Source organism: Hyla sarda, chromosome 13 (assembly GCF_029499605.1).
Source record: "Hyla sarda isolate aHylSar1 chromosome 13, aHylSar1.hap1, whole genome shotgun sequence".
NCBI classification, from domain to species: Eukaryota; Metazoa; Chordata; class Amphibia; order Anura; family Hylidae; genus Hyla; species Hyla sarda.
In genome coordinates, this window is record NC_079201.1 from 43,658,956 (window position 1) to 43,683,759 (window position 24,804).

General features: G+C 43.0%; 1 protein-coding gene across 2 annotated transcripts in view; it reads right to left on the reverse strand.

The window, feature by feature from the left end:
* TBC1D16 (TBC1 domain family member 16) overlaps window positions 1-24,804 on the reverse strand; it is a 564,967-nt gene that overhangs the window by 11,251 nt on the left and 528,912 nt on the right. For both annotated transcript variants that reach the window (XR_008849569.1, XR_008849568.1), the window contains exon 13: window positions 22,028-22,093. The gene's annotated coding sequence lies outside the window, so the exon portion shown is untranslated. The remainder of the gene's footprint in view (window positions 1-22,027; window positions 22,094-24,804) is intronic.

A 24,804-nucleotide genomic window follows, 5' to 3' on the forward strand; every position in this document is an offset into this window, starting at 1 on the left:
TCTGTATGTAAGAAGTGGTATGAAAGTCAGTGTGAACGATGCCATAGTGTGTGATGATTCTGAGGATGTGGAATCATTGTGTACAAAAGGAAGGAAATATTGAAAAAATAGTATTTGGTGTAATCTACAGACCCCCTAATATCACTGAAAAGATAGAAGGTCAGCTGTATAAACAAATAGAGAGGGCTGCCCGGGCATGTACAGTGGTGATAATGGGAGATTTTAACTATCCAGATATAGATTGGGGCCGGGGGCTGACTAAAACTACAAAGGGGAGAAAATTCCTAAATTTATTGCAGGATCATTTTATGGGCCAGTTTGTGGAGGACCCAACAAGAAGGGATGCCTTGTTGGATCTGATCATTTCCAACAACGTAGAGCTGGTTGGTAATGTAACTGTGTGGGAAAACCTTGGTAGTAGCGACCACAATATAGTTACTTTTGACTTAAAATGTAGAAAACAAAGACAGACGGTGAAGGCAAAAACATATAACTTTAAAAAGGCAAATTTCCCTGGGCTGAGAGCTGCACTACAGGACATAGACTGGGGGGAGGTGTTCTCAAATACTGATACAGAAGGTAAATGGGACATCTTTAAATCAACTCTAAATAACTATACAGATAAATATATACCAAAGGGGAACAAATATAAACGATTAAAACTAAATCCTACATGGCTGACAAATGATGTTAAAAGAGCAATAAACAACAAAAAAATAGCCTTCAAAAAATTCAAATCTGATGGGTCAGCTATAACATTTAAACCGTACAAGGAGCTTAATAAAATCTGTAAAAATGTAATAAAAACAGCAAAAATTCAAAATGAGAGACAGGTGGCCAAAGAAAGCAAAACTAATCCTAAATATTTTTTTTTAGATATATACCGTATTTATCGGCGTATAACACGCATTTTTTAGGCTAAAATTTTTAGCCTAAAGTCTATGTGCGTGTTATACGCCAATACCGCCCCAGGAAAGGCAGGGGGAGAGAGGCCGTCGCTGCCCGCTTCTCTCCCCTTGCCTTCCCTGGGGTCTAGAGCGCTGCTGCCGGCCCTTCTCACCCCCTGGCTATCGGCGCTGCTGCCCGTTCTGTCCCCCTGACTATCGGTACCGGCGCCGATAGCCAGGGGGAGAGAAGGGGCAGCTGCACCCATTGCCGGCGCCGCTGCCCCGTTGCCTCCCCCCATCCCTGGTGGCATAATTACCTGGGTCGGGTCCGCGCTGCTGCAGGCCTCCGGCGTGCGTCCCCTTCGTCGTTGCTATGCGCTGCACGGCGCGGCGCATGACGTCAGTGCATAGCAACGACGCAGGGGACGCACGCCGGAGGCCTGCAGCAGCGCGGACCCGACCCAGGTAATTATGCCACCGGGGATGGGGGGAGGCAACGGGGCAGCGGCGCCGGCAATGGGTGCCGTTGCCCCTTCTCTCCCCCGGCTGTCGGCGCCGCTTCTCTCCCCCTGGCTACCGGCGCCGGCAATGGGGCGCCAGTATCGATAGTCAGGGGGACAGAACGGGCAGCGGCGCCATACAGGAATACATAGGTGATAATTGTATTATAAGTGATAGCCAGCATGGGTTTACTAAGGATAGAAGTTGTCAAACCAATCTAATTTGCTTTTATGAAGAGGTGAGTAGAAGCATTGACAGAGGAATGGCTGTGGATATAGTGTTTCTGGATTTTGCAAAAGAGTTTGATACTGTCCCTCATAGACGTCTGACAGGTAAGTTAAGGTCTTTGGGCTTGGAAACTTTAGTTTGTAACTGGATTGAACACTGGCTCATGGATCGTACCCAGAGAGTGGTGGTCAATGATTCGTACTCCGATTGGTCCCCGGTTATTAGTGGTGTACCCCGAGGTTCAGTACTGGGCCCGCTGTTGTTTAATTTATTTATCAATGATATAGAGGATGGTATTAACAGCTCTGTTTCTATCTTTGCAGATGACACCAAGCTTTGTAGCACGGTACAGTCTATAGAGGATGTGCATAAGTTACAAGATGACTTGGATAGACAGTGTCTGGGCATCCACTTGGCAAATGAGGTTCAATGTGGATAAATGTAAAGTTATGCATCTGGGTACTAATAACATGCATGCATCGTATGTCTTAGGGGGGATTAAACTGGCAGAGTCACTGGTAGAGAAGGATCTGGGTGTACTTGTAGATCACAGACTACAGTATAGCATGCAATGTCAGGCTGCTGCTTCCAAAGCCAGCAGGATATGGTCATGTATAAAAAGAGGCATGGACTCAAGGGACAGGGACATAATACTCCCCCTTTATAAAGCATTGGTACGGCCTCTCCTGGAATATGCTGTTCAGTTTTGGTCGCCTGTTCATAAAAGGGACACTGTGGTGCTGGAGAGGGTGCAGAGACGTGCTACTAAACTAATATGGGGCATAGAACATCTTAGCTATGAGGAGCGATTAAAGGAGTTACAATTGTTTAGTCTTGAGAAGAGACGTTTAAAGGGGGATATGATAAACATATATAAGTATATAAATGGCCCATACAAAAAATATGGAGAAAAACTGTTCCATGTTAAACCCCCCGAAAGGACGAGGGGGCACACCCTCCGTCTGGAGAAGAAAAGGTTTAGTCTAAAGGGGCGACTTCTTTACCGTGAGGACTGTGAATTTATGGAACGGTCTACCTCAGGAACTGGTCACAGCAGGAACAATTAACAGCTTTAAAAAAGAGTTAGATACATTCCTGGAACAAAATAACATTAATGCTTATGCAGAATTATAAAACTACATCCCTTCCCCTTATCCCCTTCAATTCCCTGGTTGGACTTGATGGACGTATGTCTTTTTTCAACCATACTAACTATGTAACTACTATGTAACTATATATCCCCCTCAATGGGCCTCGGAAGGCATCACTTACCTTGGCGTGTTTTTTACATTCTCCCTTTGTAAACTTGTTTCCTCTAATCTCTCCCCTTTAACGTCTCGCCTCTCCCAGGACATTAAACATTACTCCCCCGCCCAGCTTTCCTGGTTTGGTCACATTGCTGTGACTAAAATGTTCCTCCACCCTAGCATTTTGTATCTATTTCACAACCTACCTGTAAAGATCCCTGTAGCAGCTATCAAACGACTCCAATCATTGCTCATGCGCTTTAATTGGCAAGGAGGTAGGGCAAGAATTGCGACAAGACTATTGTTCATGCCGACTAAATTGGGAGGTTTGGGTTGCCCGGACCTTCTCAATTATTATAGATCGTTTCACCTGGTGGGCCTTAAGCAATGGTGGAGGAATGATACAGATGCCCGATGGTTGCCCATGGAGGCCGCTATCGCCGGGGTGCCGTCCCTACTCCATTTATTATGGAAAGTAAGCCACTCACCTAGGCTACGATCCAGACCAGCAATACAAACAGCTTTTATCACCTACAGGACATTGCGGTCTGCCGAAATCGCTACCTGTGAACATCATTGCTTGCCGGGATCGCTAACAGCCGAGAAGAAGGGTGAGTGGTGCTGTGCACCGATACTCTACAAACCACTGCCATAATTGCTACAACTGTTGCTATTATCGCCACTATTGCTATATTTGGCTACAGTATCATAGGAGTTGATTACTGAACTGTGACTCTTCTGATTGGATATCCTTGGACTTAACTGTGACCAAGAGTGACTACTAACCAAAAGAGACACGTTGCTAACCACCGTAGTGGACATTGGTGCATTTCTGCTATATTATTTTTATCTGCATTTTATATATTGATTATTACCAATTAATTCCTGCAAGGGCCCTGCAGAGTGATTGGTGATTTATTTACTTACTTATATACATATATTAATAAATCCTTATTAGATCCACTATTTTCTTTCCTCTTTATTCTACACATCCCTAGTGTTCTTGAGGACTGGTATATACATATATTTTCCCATTTTTTTACTAGGCCTGATTGGGTGAAGGCATCACTTTTAACCTCGAACACTCTCCTTACCTTTATCTTTAAGTGAGCTACACATCCTATTGTCCATATTTCTTATTATGGAAAGTAGTCATCCTAAAATCTCCAACATCCCCTCTCAGCCCTACTATATCGGCTTGCCTGGATATCTGGCTTTTTGCTCTGTCTTCCAAACTCCTCTCCCCCTGCTCCTTTGCCTCCACTCCTTTCTCTACTATACAAACTCTCCTCCCACATATAGACTTTTCCAATTGGCTGGCTGGGGGCTCCCCTTCTCCTCTATTACCTCAACATTCTCAATCCCACACAGGGACTTCTACAAATTCTTGCAGCTTAAGCATTTAGTCTCATCACATACATGGCCTTCAAGTGGGGGAAACCCGCTGTATACCGCATATTTCACTAATAAAGCTGGGACGGTGGTGGTGGTGGGGGGGGGGGGGTGTCTTGAATTCTTATACACACTTACAACTACTACTTGCCCCAGAGGTTCATTCCTTCCAAACTATGTAGGAAAAAGATTTGTGCGGAAATTCCTGAAGATCAGTGGCTGTCTTTGTATTCCTTGCCATTTAAACTCTCAAAATGCACTAATCATGTGGAGTCAGCTCGTAAGCCCATGTATAGATGGTACTACACCCCGGAACGTCTGTCTAAAATATATTCACTATCTGATTCTACATGTTGGAGGTGTGGTGAACAAGTGGGGACCTTCATTCACGTCTGGTGATCTTGTGGAGCACTAACCCTATTCTGGACTTCATCTGCTTCATAATGTGCTGGATGTTCATATTCCGTGGGGCCCATATATTGCTCTATTGTCTTTGCATGTGATGGACTTGCCTGGAAATTGTAAGACGATTGCCTTTCAAATTCTTCTAGCAGCCCGTACACTCATTGCTTCCTTGTGGAAATGTAAGGGAGCTCTGGACTTTGCTTAATTGTTTTCCAAAGTCAACTTCTCATGCACGATGGAAAGGCTCATGGCCCGCAGAATGGGCAAAGAACTGGACTTCCACAAAAAAAAAAATGGGACAAATGGTTGAGGTCTGATGCATACCGTCGTTCTTCTAGTGTATTGGACACTTGAGTTACTCTCATATTCTTTATGATTTCTGATGCTGTTTTAAACCCTTTCTAGTGCGATTGTTGGTAGCCCTGGGCTCCCGGGGTTGTCTATGTAGGATAGCCCTTGTAGTCACTGGGAGCTTCAGTATTGGATCATGCCTCCACTGCCTACCTGTACTGTGGTTCCTGCTGAATCGGCAGTCTTTAGGATGTGCCTTCCCCCTTTCCCCTTCTTTCCCTTGTCTGTTTTCCCAAATTGTTCCTTTCCTCCAACCTCTCCCTCACCCAGTCGCTCATTATGCTTTGTTTTTTGTGTATTTTATGCGAATAGTTCATGTTGCATTGACTGGTCTTTATATACTTGTAAAACTCTTTCTAAATAAAGTTGGATAAAAAAAAAAAATACACATATCTATCTATCTATCTATCAATATGTATATATATATATATATATATATATATATATAGTATACAAAAAAGAAGATTGCAGCAGCACACATTGGTCAAAAAATTGAGGCTCTTAGCGCACTTTTTTGATCAAAAACGTGTCCCCCATCCACCACGGGGAGGTGGCCTCATTTAGGATGGGACCCTAACACACATTCTCAGCCTAACACTTAGATACCAACTCACCTCTGCTGGGCATATAGCCTCTGACTGGGTGACATGCGGGATCCATATACAATTTAAAACACCACCTGTGAGAAAGGGGGAGGGGTGCACAGCTAAAGAGGGTGCCATTCCCCCTGTGTAGTAAATACAAGCAAAAAGAAAAATAGCCAGCACAACAACCTAATACACGGGTGCACACTGCTGTAGCAGATAGAGTATACAAAAAAGAAGATTGCGGCAGCACACATTGGTCCAATGTGTGCTGCTGCAATCTTCTTTTTTGTATACTCTGTATCTGCCACATTTGGATTTTGGAAAGCAAATTTTGCTGAAATGGTTTTTGGGGGGCATGTCACATTTAGGAAGCCCCTATGGTGCCAGGACAGCAACCCTCCCCACATGGCATACTATTTTGGGAACTACACCCCTTAAGGAACGCAAGAAGGGGTACAGTGAGCTTTAATGCCCCACAGGTGAAGGGGTACAGTGAGCTTAATGGGGCATTAAGGTGTTTGACGACTTTTTGTTAAAGTTGGATGTGTAAATGAAATTTTTTTTTTCCACTAAAATGCTGGTTTTCCCCCAAATTTTACTTTTTTACAAGGGGAAATAGGAGAAAATGGCACCAAAAATGTGTAACCCCATCTCTTCTGAGTATGGAAATACCCCATGTGTGGACATCAAGTGCACTGCGGGCGCACTACAATGCTCAGAAGAGAAGAAGGAGTCACATTTGCAAATTTTGCTGAAATGGGGGGGCATGTTGCATTTAGGAATCCCCTATGGTGCCAGAACAGCAAAAAGAAAAAACATATGACATACTATTTTGGAAACTACACCCCTCAAGGAACATAACAAGGGGTACAGTGAGTCTTAAGACCCCACAGCTTTTGGATAAATGTCCATTAAGTGGGATGTGAAAAGGAAAATGCTATAATGCTGGGGTTACCCCAAGTGGTAAAAGGAGAAAATGTCATCGTAAATTTGTAGATACATTTATTTGGAGTAAGGACATATCTTGATGTAAGCAGCTCTGAGGGTGTACACCAGGTTTTGGAGGAGCAGGAGGGCAGTCAGGGTCCTTGAGCTTTTGTATTTCCGCCTACAGAGCCAGAACAGCGGGAACCCCCCCCCCCCTCAAAGGGCATTACATGGGGTAAATAACTGGGGTACACTAAATAACTAAAATGGGGTACAGTGGGACATAAAATTATAAAACAGATTATGCTCCCAGAATGATGATCCAGAGCATTTGAGGCAACATAAAAAAGTCCCCGACCCATGACCCATTTTTGGAAAAATACCCCCAGAGGTCTTATCAGGGTTTTTTTTTTTTTTTTTTTTTATAAAAGAGTTTTTTGGACAATTTAGTGGTTTTATGCGGTTGAAATTTGCAATGTACTCTGGACTTGGTACATTCGGGTCAAATTATGGAAAATTTAAATTAAAAGGGAAAATTTAGTACTGCATGGAAGTGTGACACTCCCTGAAGCAGTTTTTAATGCAGTTTTTAACTGGCAGAAGAGGAGTCTCCCCTTAAAACTGATAAGATTGGGGCAAGTGTCACATTGAGTGGTGGTGTCCTTCCGAATCCCCTTCATGTAGCATCTTTTCTGGGTTCGTCCCTTCTTTCCAGTGTGGGGCACTTCACCTGGAAAGTTTTGGCCTGGGATGATCCTGGCACCTATAACTTCAGTTCCTTGGGATGTCCGGCCTGCTCTTTCCCGGTAGCCAAAGATCAGGACCGTTAGGACTTCTTGAAACTGAAGGTATGTCCCTATGTTGCCAGCATTCTGGTACAGTACAAAAGAGTTGTACATGGCAACCTGTACCAAGTAGACCGCAACTTTTTTGTACCATACACGAGTTTTCCACATGGCCATGTATGGCTTGAGGACTTGATCAGAAAGATCAACTCCCCCCATATACCGATTGTAGTCCAGAATACCATTGGGCTTGAAGACCGTTGTTGTGGTACCTCGCACAGGGACAGGTGAGCTGCGGTAACCATGAATAGTGGTCAGCATAAGAACATCCCTCTTATCCTTATACCTGACCAGCAACAGGTTTTCATTGGTAAGGGCACGGGACTCACCCTTGGGCATAGAGGTCTGCAGAAAATTTAGAGGGAGGCCTCTCTGGTTTTTCCGCATGATTCCACAAGCGAATGTGGATCTGGCGGCAAGGGATGTGAACAGAGGGATGCTGGTATAAAAGTTGTCCACGTACACGTGGTAACCCTTATCCAGCAATGGGTGCAAAAGCTCCCAAACGATTTTCCCACTAACACCCAGAGTGGGGGAACAATTTGGGGGTTCAATACGGGAATCTCGTCCCTCATACACTCTAAACTTGTAAGTGTACCCGGAGGTACTCTCACAAAGTTTATAGAGCTTCACGCCATACCGTGTCCGCTTCAAGGGAATATACCAACGGAAGAGGAGTCTCCCCTTAAAACTGATACTCATCAACCGAGAGCTCCCTGAGGGGTACGTAGGCCTCCACAAATTTGGCCCCAAAGTGATCGATGAGGGGGGGAAAAAACAGCTGCGGCAAAAAAAGGGGGGGGCAAATCGCAGTGCCCTGAACCCCTAATAGGGCCCGGGTCACACTGAAAAAGCTGCAGAGGACCCTTGGGGACCTATTAGGGGGTCGGGGGGACATTTTTATCTTTTACTTTCACTTTATTTACTCTACCTTTCCCTGGGCTGGATTCTTTCCCTGTTCTATGGGGGTTTCTTATCTCCTGAGGGGGCTCTGAACCCAGCCAGCCGCGGGAGCTGCAAGAGGATGCTGTTAACCCCTCGTACAGCCAATAGCAGCGATCCTGGGGGGCGTGACGAAATCGCCACCTCCCCATAGATACAGGAGGTGATTGGGGGTGTATCCTAACCCCCGATCACCTTGTATCTCCAGGTCAGTGGGTCACCCGTGACCCGCATCACCGGAATCGTAGTAAATCGCAAGTGTGAATTCACTTGCAATTTTCTGCGTTCGTCGACATGGGGGGGGGGGTCTGATGACCCCCCCCCTGGGCATTTGTGCGGGGTGACTGCTGATCGATATCAGCAGTCACCCCCATTCGGTCCCCACCCTGCGCACGGCAGGGACCGAAATTCCCACGGACGTACGCGTACGTCCTTGGTCCTTAACTACCAGGATGCTTAGACGTACGCGTACGTCCATGGTCCTTAAGGGGTTAAAAATCATATGCAGAGAGAATTACCAACCAGGAAAGGGTTTTCAGCTCCCAGGAGAAAATAATGTTAAAAGTCCAAACTTTAATTAATTCATTTAAAAATCCGCATGAAAGGAAAAAACACCCAATGAGTTAAAAATACAACGCCGACGCGTTTCGGACCATTAGGTCCTTAGTCATGGCACAAAAATGACTGTCAAACTGTTCCTTTATATTAACCATCTTCCAATGTATTGCATACCCCATTTGGAAGTTCGGCATCTGTCGTCACTTCCTGGGAGGGATTCCTAATGCGAGTCGGAATCCAATAGCATTAACCCATTCATGTATTTCACTAAAGAAAATCCATACATGAATCCACATAATTAGAAATAAAACAAATGACACCAGAAAAAGTAAAGAAAAAAACAAAAAATCAGCAAAAAATCCAAAATATAAATTCTAACAGCCTCATTATAAATTCTGCAAATGATTATCTTCACATCAGTAAATTCACCTCTTAGTAAAAATAGGATAGATCATTTTGAAAATTCAACCCCTTAGGAGAACGAGATTCAAATTTTAATATCCAGAATGCTTCCCTTTTGAAAACCGCATGTGTCCAATCGCCTCCTCTTTGCGGTCGAGATACTCGTTCTATACCGACAATCTGGATTGATTGCGGGTCACCTGCGTGCATCTCCCAAATATGCCTGCTCAGGCCAGAGAGTGCACGAGAACCACCAAATCCTTCAGATTTCGCACTGAAGTGTTCATATATCCTCCTTTTTAGTTTTCTCGTGGTGCATCCTATATATTGCACATTACATTGTGTGCAGATTGCAGAATAAACTACATGCGTTGTTTCGCAGTTTATAAAGGATTTTATATCATAAATTTTCCCGCTCACAGGGGAATAAAACTGCTTAGTCTGTATCATGTGTTTACACAGGCTGCATCTCGAGCGTGAACATTTGTAATTACCTACTGCACTCAGCCAACAATTACTTCGATTGATCTTAAAATCACTGTTAGATAATCTACTCTGCAATGATTTGCCTTTTTTTACAACAAATCTTACTCCATTCATTAAAATTTTGCAGTTATCCTCATTATCATAGAGTACAGGGAGATGTTTCTGTATGATTTTTTAAATTTCATTGAACTGAGTGCTATATGGAGTAGAAAAAGGAACTGGAGGTTTTTTTTTGGGGGGGGGGGTATTTTTAGATGTTTTTTACTGTCAGGGGCTATTGCAAGGTAATCATGATGACTTGTCAACAATATTTTTGGCTCTATTCAAAGTATTAGTGTTATAACCTCTTTTGCGTAGCCTTGTTACAATAACCTTGCATGTTTCCTCATAAATAGCATTATTTGAGGAAGCCCTTTTAGCTCTGACTAATTTACCTATTGGAAGGTTACGTGTAAAATGTTTAGGGTGTCAGCTTTTGGCAGAGAGAATGCTGTTACCGGAGGTAGGTTTCCTATATAGCTTAGAAAAAATAGTTTTTATTAGAATCACCAGAGAGAGTTAAATCAAGAAAATGAATACTCTCACCACCCCACTCCAGAGTCAATTTTAAAATTAAAAGTATTGTTGTTAATATATTTAAGGAAATCCTCCGCCTTCTCTCTGCCGCCAGTCCACATTAGGAGGAGGTCATCCATATATCTGCCATACCATTCTATAGATGGAAAAAATGGATATATGGCAGAATATAGATGACCCTCCTCCCAGTACGCCATAACCAAAACCCTCCAGTTACTTTTTCTACTCCATATAGCACTCAGTTCAATTAAATAAAAAATCATACAGAAACATCTCCCTGTACTCTAGGATAATGAAGATAACTGCAAAATTTTAATGAATGGAGTAAGATTTGTTGCAAAAAAAAAAAAAAGGCAAATCATTGCAGAGTAGATTATCTAACAGTGATTTTAAGATAAATCAAAGTAATTGTTGGCTGAGTGCTGTAGGTAATTACAAATGTTCACGCTCGAGGTGCAGCCTGTGTAAACACATGATACAGACTAAGCAGTTTTATTCCCCAGTCAGCGGGAACATTTTAAATATAAAATCCTTTATAAACTGCGAAATAACGCATGTAGTTTATTCTGCAATCTGCACACAATGTAATGTGCAATATATAGACAGCACCACGAGAAAACTAAAAAGGAGGATATATGAACACTTCAGTGCGAAATCTGAAGAATTTGGTGGTTCTCGTGCACCTGAGCAGGCATATTTGGGAGATGCACGCAGGTGACCCGCAGTCAATTCAGATTGTGGGTATAGAACGAGTATCTCAACCGCAAAGAGGAGGCGATTGGCCACATGCGGTTTTCAAAAGGGAAGCATTCTGGATATTAAAATTTGAATCTCGTTCTCCTAAGGGGTTGAATTTTCAAAATGATCCATCTTATTTTTTACTAAGAGGTGAATTTACTGATGTGAAGATAATCATGTGCAGAATTTATAATGAGGCTGTTTGAATTTATATTTTGGATTTTTTGCAGATTTTTTGTTTTTTTCTTAACTTTTTCTGGTGCCATTTGTTTTATTTCTAATTATGTGGATTCATGTATGGATTTTCTTTAGTGAAATACATGAATGGGTTAATGCTATTGGATTCTGACTCGCATTAGGAATCCCTCCCAGGAAGTGACGACAGACGCTGAACTTCCAAATGGGGGATGGGTATTCCTTTGCTATATCCTTTCATGCTGATTTTTAAATGAATTAATTAAAGTTTGGACTTTTAACATTATTTTCTCCTGGGAGCTGAAAACCCTTTCCTGGTTGGGAATTCTCTCTGCATTGCATCTATACCGGGGATACGGCTCGGCATTTTTCCTGTCTTCCGGAATCCACTTGAGTGCATAGCTTAAAGTCTACAAGAGCGGTAAGCTGGCTATTGATTTTTTCTCTTTGACTTTTAAAAATCATAACCCTTTCAATTTTGCACCTAAAAATCCATTTGATGGCTTATTTTTTGCGCCACCAATTCTACTTTGTAATGACATCAGTCATTTTACCCAAAAATCTACGGCGAAACAGAAAAAAAAATCATTGTGTGACAAAATTGAAGAAAAAACGCCATTTTGTAACTTTTGGGGGCTTCCATTTCTACGCAGTACATTTTTCGGCAAAAATTACACCTTAACAATATTCTGTAGGTCCATATGATTAAAAGGATACCCTATGTATATAGGTTTGATTTTGTCGTACTTCTGTAAAAAATCATAACTACATGCAGGAAAATGTATACGTTTAAAATTGTCATGTTCTGACCCCTAACTTTTAAATTTTTTCGCACACTGGGCGGTATGAGGGCAAATTTTTGGCGCCGTGATCTGAAGTTTTTGGCTGTACCATTTTTGTATTGATCGGACTTTTTGATCGCTTTTTATTCCTTTTTTCATGATATAAAAAGTGACCGAGGGGCGCGGCCTTGCTGCTGTGGTGTATGGTGGTGTGAACCCTGAGCTCCGCTCTCTAGCCCACTAAAGCGACTATTTCCACCGGGAAAAGCAAGACACAGGTTCCTGATCACCTCAAGCATGCCTGGGAGACAGAGGAAGCGAGTCCGGCACCGCTCGCTGGATAAATTTAGCTTTACTCTGCGGGACACGCTGACCCAAGATGGTGCCGAGGCACTCGCAACTAAGCTGCGCCACAGCACACGCAGCTCAGCATCGCTCCATGTGACGGGACTCTCACCGGAGCTGAAACATACAAATACCGGCACCCTCTCCTCACTTATGGCTGGATGAAGGGACGGCTCTGGTCCTCATAGCTGCTGCTCATCACCTGGAATACAAGCCTGTTCTCCGGCTGCCTCCCCTCCACACTGCCCGACCAAGCAGAGTCCGCGGCCCTCCACAGCAGGCAGTGGTCTGGAGGTAAGAGGAGACTCACTTTGCAGTGGGGACACTGGTAAATTTAAAGACCCCTTAGCTGAAATTCCAGTATTGAACCAATTCCTCACAGACACAGCAATGAGGGATATGTTGGTGTTACTGCGCTCCACTATATCTCAAGACATGCACAAGTTAATGCACCCCTTGCAGACTGATGTCCAAGCAATAGGTGATAGAGTGGACCATTTGGAAAATAAGTTTGGGGACTTTGCTAATTCTCACAATATGCTCATTGATATGCACTATGAAGCTGAGGATGATATTGTAGCCTTAAAAGCTAAAGTGGCGGATTTAGAGGACCGCAGCCGCCGCAACAATATTAAGCTGAGAGGAGTTCCAGAGGCGGTGGTCCCAGCAGAGATCCCTGGATATGTACGTTCTTTACTGAAAAATGTTCTGCCGGACTGAACACCACAAGAACTGGTTGTTAATAGGGCCCACAGGGTCCCCAGACCGAAACATTTAGATGACTCAGTGCCCAGAGACATTTTGGCCAGAATACACTTCTTTCACGTTAAGGAGAAATTGATGGAAGTTGCTAGACGCCAAAACGGACTGCCTGCTCCTTATCATAACATCTCTCTATATGCAGACCTTTCCGCAGCTACTTTGCAAGCACGCAGAGCCTTGGTGCCAGTTACTTCAGCTCTTAGATCTGCTAATGTACTATATAGATGGGGCTTTCCAACTCGCCTACTCATCAAAAGAGACAACGTCATTCATGTAATTAGATCCCCTGCAGAAGGCGAAACCCTTTTACAATCTTGGAACATTTCTATGGATCCTCCTGCACGAACACGGGCTCCCACTAAAGCGATCCCTATCTCCAAAGACTGGGATGTGGCCTGAAAAGACCTGACGGAAATTTCTCTAATAATAGCTGGAGGTGGGCTCGGGCGCCCCGCCTCATGACCCACAGTTTCAGAGTGGACTTTAACCCCCACTCTTTTAGGGGCGGTGTTCGGCTGAAGCCATCCCTTTCTGCTATTTCTTTTGTGTTTGTGTTTACTTATATTTTTGTTTTCGTTGGTGGCGATACTCATAACTGGTCTAAATTGTATACTCTGCCCTACAAAAACAGGCGCACGCTGGCTGGAAGGTGCGTTCTGTTCATTGATTTTATTGATCTGGCTTCCAATATCTACAGATGATTATTATGCATTAAGATAGTTATTAATATTGTTAGTCTTAATGTGAATGGGTTAAATACTCGATATAAAAGGTTGCAATTGTGGAAGGAGGTTAAATCCTTGAAATGGGATGTTTTGTGCTTGCAGGAGACGCATTTGCTTTTAAAGGATGCGTCTCGTTTAGCTCATCCAGCTTTTTCAAATTTTTTTCATTCCCATTTCAGTACTAAATCTAGAGGGGTTGCGATAGCCATAAGAAACACCGTGGCCTTCACGCTCAAGGAGGTGGTTCCGGATCAACAGGGACGGTATGTAATACTTAGATGTGTCATCAATGCGGCTCCATTGACCATAGTAGCTTTATACGCTCCCTACTCAGGTCAGGCTAAATTCCTCAAACGCCTGCTAAAAAAAGTGCGCAGCTCACCTTGGGGGTCTTTACTTTTATGCGGAGATTTTAATTCTATTGCCGATTCCACTCTAGACACTACCACTACTACACGGTATCCCTGCACCACACTATCTTCTATTCTTCTGGAAGTGGAGTTATATGATATTTGGCGAGCACACCATGCCATGCAGAGGGACTACACATTCCTCTCAACAGTTCACAACTCCTCAAAAGAGCGGAAGAAAGGAGAGATCTGTCAAGGAGGAACATATCAATGCGAGAACGCATTGATATGTTCCTCCTTGACAGATCTCTCCTTTCTTCCGCTCTTTTAACATCTATTGAACCTATCAAATGGTCGGATCATGCTGCCATCACATTACAGCTTCATGACACAATTTCATCCCCTGCCTCCTACACTTGAAGAAGCAATCCTTACATCTGGTCTCATCCAGAATATGCCAACTGTTTGCTAAGGGATATTACACAATATTTCCAGCACAATGAGGGTTCAGTTGACGATCCCATTGTCCTGTGGAATTGCCACAAAGCTGTAGTTCGAGGATATTGTATCAAATATGGGGCCTCACTTAAACAGCGTGAACGGCGAATGACAGATCTTGAATCATTTAAACTTGGCGGAGCAGGCTAACAAAGCGAATCCTACTGAGGATTTGGCCTCTAAGGTTGTCTCTTTGCGCCGAGACTTAAGCTGCCTCTTACGGACGTCTTATGAGAAATCATTCCGAAAATTAAAAGCGCACTATTATTCGCAAAATAATAAAGCTAGCAAATTAATGGCTCATAGACAAAAAAAAGACAAATTAAAGCCCGTGTCCCACATCTTATCCATCCATTTACAAAGCACAGGCTGTACACCCCGACGGATATTGCAAATGGTTTTCTATCCTATTACTGAACTTTATATAATTTACATACCTCGGTGGACTCCCCTCCTGACATCTCTGTACTAACTGCAAACTTTCTCTTTAATCTTCATCTCCCTTCCTTGACCACAGAGCAACTTACAATACTTAACTCAGATATCACCACGGATGAAATAGTGCACACAATTAAGTCACTACCGTCGGGAAAAGCATCAGGCCCAGACGGGTTCATTAATGCATACTATAAGAAATTTTTAATTATACTGTCGCCTCATCTGGCAAACTTTTGCAACGCAGCTATGACATCAGGCAAACTCCCGGAAGAAAACTTACAAGTCACAACCAACCACAGCCTTGCCAAAAACTGGTAAGACCCAAGATTGCCCCCAAAACTTTAGGCCTATTTCTTTATTGAATCAAGATATCAAAATATATGCTAAGGTGTTGGCCTCCCATATTTCCACAATTTTGCCTTGTCTGATCTCTGCCGACCAGTCCGGGTTTGTGGCGGGTCGCCAGGCCTCAGACAATACCAGACGGCTGCTCAACATATTTGCCTACCTGGAGAGCTCGGGCTCCCCCGCAGTGGTAATGGCGTTAGATGCCGAGAAGGCCTTCGACCGCCTCCGGTGGTCGTATGCCTTCTCGACCCTCTCTAGCATGGGTTTCGTAGGCCCTTTCCTGTCGGCTTTAACCTCACTATACTCCTGTCCAACAGCTAGGGTATTGGCTAATGGCTCCCCCTCTGAGGTGTTTCACATTACGAATGGATCTCGGCAGGGATGCCCATTATCGCCACTTATATATATTTTATCTATGGAACCACTTGCCCAAGCAATAAGACAAAGCACAGCAGTGAGGGGGGTAGCTATTGGTGGTACAGAACATACGATCTCAATGTAAGCGGATGATGTCATACTATCACTTACCAACCCGATGGTGTCTATACCAGCGGTTATGGATATTATATGTGAGTTTGGGAAAATCTCGTATTATTCTTTAAATGCAACAAAGACCCAAGCGCTAGCAATAAATATCCCTGCCCTGCTTCAGACTACTTTAAAAGCAACTTACACGTTTGACTGGCACCTAACCTCCATTCACTACCTAGGCATACAACTTTCATACCCTCATAAAGCTTTATACGCAGAAAATTACCTTCCACTTCTGACCACGATTAAAAACAACATGGATAGAATGGCCAAGGTTGAAGTGTCTTGGGTGGGTAAGGTTGCAGCCTTTAAAATGTTCCTCCTCCCAAAATTCTTATATCTATTCCGTACCCTCCCTTTTCCTCTTCCTTTTTTTTCTAAAGCACAGACACTTCTCTCTACTTATATTTGGGGAGGCAGGCGCCCGAGGTTATCTGCACAAATACTTACCAAAACAAAAACCATGGGGTGCTTGGGTTCTCCAGACCTGAGACATTATTATACAGCTACTGTGGTATCAATGTTGCGTCAATGGTGGCAAGATTCGGGATCACTTCCATGGGTGACTATAGAACAGAAAGGATCCTTATATAGATTAAAAGACCTGCTAATTATACCATTCTGGAATATACCTCCCCGCGATTTACTAATCCCTGAGATTGTGGGAGAAAGAAATAGGCACCACTTTTTCAATAGAGGACTGGCAAGGAGCTTTTAAAATCATACACTGAGCGCTCCAATGTTCGTTCTATATTGAATCTGCTATTAAAACCCTCTTGAGATTGGTACTACACGCCAGACCGCTTAAGTTTTATATACCTTGAGGTCCCGGATAGATGTTGGAGGGGATGTGGGGGCAAAGGGCACACCCCTTGGACCCCTCAAACGGTCCTGTTATTTTTGCATATGAGGGCAATACCAAGAGAGGTCCAGGATTTGTTATGCATTATTTGTATTTTAGCTAAGATAGCAGTGGTGAGTAACTGGAAGTCTGTGACAATCCCTACATTAGAGGTGTTAATACAAAAGATACAGATGACATGCTCCTATGAGAAAATATTAGGGGGCGATAGGATTAAGTCGTTTCAAACAAGGTGGTCGTGTTGGTTACAATCGCCATATCACAAAGAGGTCTAACGCGAAAGTAGCAAAACTGAGCGTATTTAGGTAGTTTCTCATTCACTAACATTACATTTTATGCATGTTTAAACAACCAGAATTTTACATTTACTACCATTAGCAGAGTATACATAAGAATTAATGAGAGGTATAGAAAGCAAATAAGGTAGACCACTATTGAAAATTACTAATGTCACTGCATAAGTAATGACATGTTTGTTTTGTTGTTATTCGGTTCTGTACAAGGAAAGGACGAAGTACTATCTGTAAACTATGAGCACGCAAAGTGCATTTTGATGATCCTTGTCTGTTTGTTGTAAACTTTGAAAACATTTTACAATAAAAAATATTTACCAAAAAAAAATACGCTATTTTGGACTTTGGAATTTTTTTGCGCGTACGCCATTGACCGTGCGGTTTAATTAACAATATATTTTTATAATTCGGACATTTCCGCACGCGGCGATATCACATATGTTTATTTTTATTTAAAAAAATTTTCTATGGGAAAAGGGGAGGGATTCAAACTTTTATTAGGGAAGGGGTTAAATGATCTTTATTCACCTTTTTTTTTCCACTTTTTTTTTTTTTTTTGCAGTGTTATAGCTCCCATAGTGGGCTATAACACTGCACACATTGATCTTTTACATGTATTAATGGTTTCTCATAGGAAACCATTGATCAATGATTCTGCCGCTTGACTGCTCATGCCGGGATCTCCTGCTGTCCTAGAGCTGTTCGGGATGCTGCGATTTCGCCACGACTATGCCGAACAGCCCCCTGAGCTAACCGGCAATGTTTTACTTTCACTTTAGATGTGGCATTCAACTTTGTTCACTTTTGTTAAAACTTTTTGTTTACCTTAATTTTTAGTCGACATGGGACTATTTATTACAATCTTTTGATTGCACTTACTTGTATTAGTGCATAGCATTGATAAGTGTCATTTGTGATTGACTTCTCTGGCGGGCATCAATGGGATTGTTGACGGCTTCCATTATCAGTGAGTCCCCGGCTGCTAATAAAAGCCAGAGCCCACATGCTATAGTGAGCGCTGCTCTTGCGCTAGCCTTACAGTCCACAAAGTTACTCGCTGCAGCGTCATATATTTACGTAGTGTGTACTTATGGGGTTAATCTCCAATGTATGTAAACTGAGTGCTTTCTAAGAGATGCTTTTTTTAAATTGGAGCATCTCAATAAAAATAAATGCATGACTTTATAGGAACATGGGTTTATAAAGGAGCAATCCTTAAAAAGGTAGGTGCCACTTCAAAGGTAGTTGGACAAAATGTGAATGCTTGGGCTGGGGGAAAATGTGTGTATGTGGATAAGTAACTGGCTCAGTCATAGGAAACAGAGGGTGGATATAATGGAAAATACTCTGATTGGGTGACTATTACTAGTGGGGCACCACAGGGGTCAGTTTTAGGTCCTATTCTTTTTAATACACTGCTCAAAAAAAATAAAGGGAACATTAATATAACACATCCTAGATCTGAATGAATTAACTAATCGTATGAAAAATACTTTTGTCTTTACATAGTTGAATGTGCTGACAAAAAATGAAAATAAAAATCACATAAAAATTATCAATGGAGGTCTGGATATGGAGTCGCACTCAAAATCAAAATGGAAAACCACACTACAGGCTGATCCAACTTTGATGTAATGTCCGTAAAACAAGTCAATATGAGGCTCAGTAGTGTGTGTGGCCTCCATTTGCCCGTATGACCTCCCTACAACGTCTTGACATGCTCCTGGATGTTGGTGGATGGAGCGAGACAACATATCCCAGATGTGCTCAATTGGATTCAGGTCTAGGGAACGGGCGGGCCAGTCCATAGCATCAATGCCTTCCTCTTGCAGGAACTGCTGACACATTCCAGCCCCATGAGGTCTAGCATTGTCTTGCATTAGGAGGAAACCAGGGCCAACTGCACCAGCATATGGTCTCACAAGGGGTCTGAGGATCTCATCTCAGTACTTAATTGCAGTCAGGCTACCTCTGGCAAGCACATGGAGGGCTGTGAGGCCCCAAAGAAATGCCGCCCCACACCATTACTGACCCACCGCCAAATCAGTGATGCTGGAGGATATTGTAGGCAGCAGAATGTTCTACACGTCTCCAGACTCTGTCACATGTGCTCAGTGTGAACCTGCTTTCATCTGTGAAGAGCACAGGGTGCCAGTGGCAAATTTTCTAATCTTGGTGTTCTCTGGCAAATGCCAAACATCCGGCACGGTGTTGGGCTGCAAGCACAACCCCCACATGTGGATGTCGGGCCCTCATACCACCCTCATGGAGTCTGTTTCTGACCGTTTGAGTGGACATATGCACATTTGTGGCCTGCTGGAGGTCATTTTGCAGGGCTCTGGCAGTGCTCCTTCTTGCAAAAAGGCGGAGGTAGCGGTCCTGCTGCTGGGTTGTTGCCCTCTTACGGCCTCCTCCACGTCTCCTGATGTACTGGCCTGTCTCCTGGTAGCGCCTCCATGCTCTGGACACTATGCTGACAGACACAGCAAACCTTCTTGCCACAGCTCACCTTGATGTGCCATTCTGGATGAGCTGCAATACCTGAACCACTTGTGTGGGTTGTACACTCAGTCTCTTGCTGCCACTAGAGTGAAAGCACCCCCAGCATTCAAAAGTGATGAAAACATCAGCCAGGAAGCATAGAAACTGAGAAGTGGTCACCACTTTCAAAAACCACTTCTTTTTTGGGGGTGTCTTGCTAATTGCCAATAATTTCCACCTGTTGTCTGTTCCATTTGCACAACAGCATGTGAAATTGATTGTCCACTCAGGAAGCAAAACTGATTGACAGTGTGATTTCATAGAAGTGTGATTGACTTGGAGTTACATTGTGTTGTTTAAGTGTTCCCTTTATTTTTTTGAGCAGTGTATAATGTTTTGCACATGGGGAAAATCCAAGCAAGGAATATGTATTAAATTGGAAAACTTTGGGTACTACTGACTTGGAAAAGGACTTAGGAGGTTTGTTAACAGTAAAATTACCTGTAGCGACCAGCGACAGGCAGCTGCTGCCAAGGCAAATAAAATCATGGGGTGCCTCAAAAGGGGCATAGATGCCCACAACAAGGAAATAATTTTACCACTGCACAAATCACTAGTCAGACCACGCATGGAATATTGTGTACAGTACAGGGCACCAGTGTACAAGAAAAATATTGTGGAGCTTGAAAGTGTTCAAAGATGGGCAACCAGAGTAATATGGGGAATGGGAGGACTACAGAAACCAGAAAGATTATCAGAATTAGGGTTATTTAGTTTAGAAAAAAAAGGCTTAGGGATGACCTAAGAACTATGTATAAATATATCAGGGGGCAGTACAGAGATCTCTCCCATGACCTATTTAAACCCAGGACTGTATCTATTACAAAGGGGCAGAGGAAAGAAGGTTTCTACACCAAACACAGACAGAGGTTCCATACTGTAAGAGCAGTGAGATAATGGTACTCTCTGTCAGAGCATGTGATCATGGCAAGCAATAAAAAATAAAAAAAAAAGGAAGTTCATAAGAGGCCTGGACAAGTTTCTGGAGAATAACAACATTACAGGTTATGGATACTAGATCTATAGGGACAGAAAGTTGATCCAGGAATTTATTCTGATTGCCATATTTGGAGTTGGAAAGGATTTTTTTTCCTTTGGTAGAGGGCAACTGGCATCAGCCTCATAAGGATTTTTTTACCATCTTCTAGATCAACACAGTAGGGACAAAATGGGGTTATAGGTTGAGCAGCCCTGGAGGAGGTGAGCAGAGTTCCAGATGCCATTTTAACATGAGGTGGTCCCATGAATGTATATGAGCACTACACCTACATTAGATGCAGTGTTCAGTATTGGTCACAGCAGCTAAAGGGTTAATGGAGGACTTAAGTATGATCACTGATGTCTGCCATTAGTGGCCTGGATCCGCTGTGCATGAATCGAGGACAGCTCCTGAACTCGCTTCATATTTATGACAAATGTACGTCATGGTGCCCTAAATCAAGGGGCTAAACTCAATGTTGCTCTGAAATGCTGCAGCATTTCAGTGTAAGCTGTCAGTATTGAGAGAACCCCTTTGGATTTGTTGCTTTCTGCTTTAAAGCACAAAAAGTGTGCCAAAAATAATCATATATATATATATATATATATATATATATATATATATATATATAAGGGACGAGTATTTTCCTCAGGATGCAAAGTTTCTCATCACACCACCATAAAATGTAGCGTGCCTTCTGATCAGCTCTGGCTCTCATCCTCAGCCAAGCCAGAACACCCTGCTCTGTACTGACTAGGGGCAAGCACCCCGAAACAGCTGTCTGCAAATGGGTCCTCTTCCCTTCTGGAGAGATCTCTGACTTAACTGGAGCCAGAGCTGATCAGAGGGCACGCTACCTTATATGGTGGTGTGATGAGAAACTTTGCATACTTCATTTATATTTAAAATAAGCCTTCGAAAAGTTCCTCTTTTGGTTGTAGGATATATATATATATATATATATATATATATATATATATATATATATATATATATAGTCCAAATAGCAGATGTGGAAGTGGCACAATGAAGTCAACCAGAGGGTGCTCAGCGAGCCCAAGCCCAGACCACAGGCTTCAAAATTTGTAAATATCCAAAAGAAGGCAAGAAGCGGCACTCCAGCATTCAAAGTGAAAAAGTAGTGCTTTTTATTCACTATATGAATGATATGATGGGTGAATAAAAAGCACTACTTTTTCACTTTGACTGCTGGAGTGCCGCTTCTTGCCTTCTTTTGGATATATATATATATATATAATGGATTTAAGGAATAACACTGTATATAGATATTTTGTTAATCTCTCACCTGTTCTGAAAGGCAACCAGGAGACGAGGGTCCAAAATATTTTCCTCTGGCTCCCACGTGTTATACCTGGAAAGCATAATGTCCCAGATTATGTAACACTTTTTTTTGTTTGTGTTTTCATAGCATTTTTAACATAGGCTGGGTTCACATCAAGATTAGTTGTTCCGATGCACAGATACGATTTCTTTTTTTTTTTTAACCCCTTAAAGGGAACCAATCATCACTTTTTACCCCCTGTAACTATTAAAAACACGTTCTAGAGCATGTGACCATTGTTCCTACCATGTTTCTGTAGTGCATGGCAATGAATAAAAAGCTTCGAAAATCAACTTATAAAATGTCCCGCGCTGTATGTTAATTTCTGTAAGTAGTCACTTGGGCGGTGCTGCATTCCTATTTAGTCACCGTGGCCAAAGCTGAAATCCCACCCCTCCCGTCCTAAACACGCCTACATGGGCGTGATTAACAGCCTGGCCGCAGTGGAATCAGCCTCGTCTCTCCTTTCAGCTCGTGCAGGGAAAGGAGCGCGTGAGTCTGCGGACTGCTGGAGTGCCGCTGGGTCCTAGTGCCAGCCGGATACATACACTCTCCTGCTGTCAGTGGAGAGATCAGCGCAGAACATCTAGAGATCGGCGAGGGACACATAGGACATATTGTACTTCAATCCTCCTGTCTTCTTAGGTAGATTACTAAATGTTAGGTGTATGTATTAAATTATGTTATACACTGAAAAGGGAGTGTGGGGGTATAACATAATTACAATTCCCAGCATGTCCAGAGAGCCGAAGTCTGTCTGTGCATGCAGAGAGTTGTACTTTTGCAACAGCTGGAGGCACACTAATTGTGAACCAATGGGTAACATGCCAGTGTTTTCCAACAGGTATGCCTACATTTTGCTACAAAGTTACAACTCCCAGCATGCCCGGAAAGCCAAAGGTTGTCCGTGCACGCTGAGAGTTGTAGTTTTGCAACAGCTGGAGACACACTGGTTGGGAAACACTGTCTTATCTCATTAGGTAGCGTCACTCAGTCAGGGTTGCTATGTTATAGAAGTTGCTCAACCACAACTCCCAGCATGCCCGGACAAGCTTTGGCTTTCCGGGCATGCTGGGAGTTTTAGTATTGCAACTTCTATAACATAGTGACCCTGACTGAGTGACGCTACCTAATGAGATAAGCCAGTGTTTCCCAACCAGTGTGTCTCCAGCTGTTGTAAAACTACAACTCTCAGCATGCATGACTTTGGCTTTTCGGGCATGCTGGGAGTTGCAGTTTTATGGAACAATAAATCCATAAAACTGCCCCCCCCCCCTCCCCCAGTGGATAACTAGTACTCCCACTAATCCCCTAATCCCTCCATCTCTGCCCCCCCCCTTCATTGATTATCAGCACTAGTGATCATCAGATCAACCCCCCCACCACCACCACTCTTTTACGTGTATAACATAATTTAATACATAGAGAAAAAGGTACAATGTTTGGGATGTACTCAATCTGGTGGACGACCGAGAACTACTAGTCAGGGTATAATCTCCTTTCTACCCCAATGAAATAATGTATAAAATATGAAAGATAGATTGACTGGTTCTCAAGGTCTTAAGAGGAAAAGATGGTGTATGTGTGTGAATGTAGTTATGAGTGTGTTAGGTAATTAATTTTAGAGAAGTATTGTTGGTGGTGTAATATAGATGGATTTGAACTGATGAATTATTGGTGGTGTAGTGTAAATGAGTTATTTTCAGTTTGAAGGAGTGGTTTCTGTAATTAATTGGTGTATAGATGTAGTGAAATGAGAGAAGAGAAAAGAAAAAAAGAGAGGAAAGAAAAAAGGGGGGGGGGGAGACAAAGAAAAGAAAATGAGTGTAGTGTAAATAAGTTATTATCAGTTTGAAGGAGTGGTTATTGTAATTAAATGGTGTATAGATGTAGTGAAATGAGAGAAGAGGAAAGAAGAAAGAGAAGAAAGAAGAAGGGGGAGACAAAGAAGAAAAATGAAGAAAACTTGGATAGATCAAAATTTGGTACAATTTATTATAATGTATAAAAAGGAAAAAGTGCTGGGCCCTAGCACTTACACTTTCCAGTATTTACAATAAAACAAAAGTAAAAATTGACAGTAGTAAGCAAATAATCAGCAGAGTCCATAGACTAAAGCACTAATCAAACTGTGTTACATATATAATCTCGGTGCTCCGACCGTGTAACAGTTCACCACAGTTCAAGCGACAATATAATAGCCATATAATAATATCCACTGTGTAGAAGTAGCAGCGGTACTGCGACCGCAGAAACAAAGTAACAGTCCAATAATGTTGCGGGCGTGACTCCCAAAATACAATGTGCCAGCCGACAGCGGGGGATATGATCGCGGTGATGTGCCCGCGCTGACAACTTGCAAAGTGTAAGCCAATCGCCGGGGAATATGATCGCGGTACTGCGACCGCGTTGGTAGTGTGCAGAGCTAGGAGGCCGTGTGAGAGCAGTCCCACAGTGGGCCGCAGACTGGGAGGCTCCAGCGGCTGCAGGGCTGAATTTTGCAGGTAAGGGGAGAGTAGCGGTGGTACTATGTACCTCTTACCCTATACCTCCGGTGCCTCGGCAAAGTCCTTCCCTGCTCCGGTAGTGGTAAGCTGTCCGTCCTCGCTCTGGTGTAGCGGCTCCCTGCGGCTATGAATGAGCTTCTCCTCGTGGTGTTGAGCGCATGTGAGGTCACGGTCGCGCTGTGATGATCCTCTGTATCTGTCTTTGCCTCGTGGTTGAGCTGGTTGCTGTAGTGC